Raw genomic sequence first — 2212 nt, 5'->3', positions numbered from 1 at the left:
CAACCCAGCTCCTGAACTTTCCCACACATTTCTACCTAGATACTCAGTAATCCTTTTGACTGCCCTTTGTCTGTGGCTCTCCAATCACTTAACTCCTTTCATTGTCTGCACCTGGGCCACCTCAGGCTACCTGCCACTTCTTAAGCCCATCCAGATTTTCTCATTGTCTTTTCTTGTAATTAAGTACCAAATCTTACCCCCATTAAAATTGCAGACTCACTAGGAACTCCGCCTGCTCCTACTGGCATTATAATTGTGTGTATTTACTAGGAATCTTGTCTGATTTACAGAAGACTCGAGTGGTCAAATTCTTTTGAGGCAGATCTCATGTACCCTTGAATTTTGTGGTTCTCAGTACCCCAAACCATAGCAGAAGCCTGCCCCAACAATGCCTCACTTCTGTTAATTATATAATATTCATCTTGTATATAATTTGCTTCCTATTGGTTTTCAAGTCATCTTCCCCATTAGATTCTAAGCTCTTTGAGAAAAGGGACTGCCTTTTACCTCTTTTTGTATCCACACCACAACTCAGCACCAGTCACACAATTGGTGCATAATAAATGCTTAATTGATTGAGTTATGTGAAAATGTGTAGAGGTAGGATTTGAACCCAGGTCTTCTGACTAAAGAGTTCATCTCTTTTCCCCTGGAGAGTGAACTTGGAAGTACTTTCTGTTTTTGATCTTCCTTCATTCTTGAAGTAGAATTAGACAAATGACATCACAAGGAGATGTCTTGACTTGAATGTAAATTGAATTTTAGCGAGGCAGAACTACAAGTCATCAGTCTTACTGTCTCCTCCAGAAATCAAAATCCAGTGGCAGTGCAAGAGTCAAGACAACTGGTGATGGCTCAGGACGCAGTGGGTGACCCTAGTATTTCTAAATTAGGTCTTTCCTAGGTCTCAATTTGTCTGAGGCAGCACCCATTCAGTGATTAAGGATTAGGTAAGAATTGAGACAAGATTTACCATCACAAAACTATCAATTTAGGGAGAACATAGACCAAAATACTTGATTCTGCCTTCTTCCTATGATCTTCTATGCCAGCATATACAGAGACAAAAGTAAAATGGCCCCTGACATCAATGATCTAATAGTCTAGTAGACGGTGGCTGGGGAATGAAATTAACAGCCAACTAACAGAGTGGCTTGCAAACAGTAGGCCTTTAAAATGCTTGTCAAATGATGAGTGAGAACATTAAATTAATTCCTTAATAGTTCCATTCATTCTTCCCTCGCTCACTCTCTCCGACAGCCTCCACGCCATTGCCTCTCCCTTGCTTGGGCTCCCTGGAGGAAGATGCTCCTTCACTCTCTAGATAGCAGCAGCACCCAGCTGCTCCCGGCTCCCGCCCGCCCAGGGACCGCTCCTTGCTCTGGATTGTCCGCTTTGGAAAGATGGCCTCAGGAGTGCAAGTAGCTGATGAAGTGTATCACATGTTCTGTGAAATGAAGGTTCGGAAATGTTCCACACCAGAATAAATCAAGAAAAGAAGGCAGTTATCTTTTGTCTGACAAAAAATGCATCATTGTGGAAGAAGGCAAAGAGATCTTCCTAGGAGATGTTGGCGTGACCATTACTGATCCTTTCAAGCAATTTGTGGGAATGCTTCCTGAAAAGGATGGTCGTTATGCTTTATATGATGCAAGCTTTGAAACAAAGGAATCAAGAAAAGAAGAGTTGATGTTTTTTCTATGGGCACCAGAACTAGCACCACTCAAAAGTAAGATGATCTATGCAAGCTCCAAGGATGCAAACAAAAACAAATTTCCAGGCATTAAACATGAATGTCAGGCAAATGGACCAGAAGATCTCAACCAGGCTTCTATTGCTGAGAAACTAGGAGGGTCCTTAATTGTAGCTTCTGAACAACGTCCCGTGTAGATGATCATGTCAGTGCCACAAGGATGAAAAGCTTCCATCTTTAATGTATCTTCTTGCTAAATATGTAAAACAAATATACTTCAGCCAGGGTTTCACTGAGGGGGATTCTAGATGTTCTAGATTAAATGAGATATTATATAAACCTGCATAAAATAACCCTAAATAAATAAAAAATCTACAGTTTCAAAAAAAAAAAAAATAGTTCCATTCATTCCAAACAAAGACTTGTTCAGTTTCTTATATTCTCTTATAGACTGAGGTTACTATACCATTCTTTCAGACCTTTAAGGAGTCTTCCAAATAAAATTCTTGAGATCTGACA

The 2212-nt window shown here is 40.3% G+C and overlaps 1 pseudogene; it reads left to right on the top strand.

Moving 5' to 3' along the window:
• The first annotated feature begins 1403 nt into the window (after positions 1-1403).
• Positions 1404-1890, top strand: LOC140525149 (destrin pseudogene; annotated as a pseudogene).
• The last annotated feature ends 322 nt before the right edge of the window (positions 1891-2212 follow it).

Source organism: Notamacropus eugenii, chromosome 1, assembly GCF_028372415.1.
Source record: "Notamacropus eugenii isolate mMacEug1 chromosome 1, mMacEug1.pri_v2, whole genome shotgun sequence".
Lineage (NCBI taxonomy): Eukaryota > Metazoa > Chordata > Mammalia > Diprotodontia > Macropodidae > Notamacropus > Notamacropus eugenii.
Note: the sequence above shows the minus strand (reverse complement) of the source record. Positions and strands in the feature narration are given on the sequence as shown.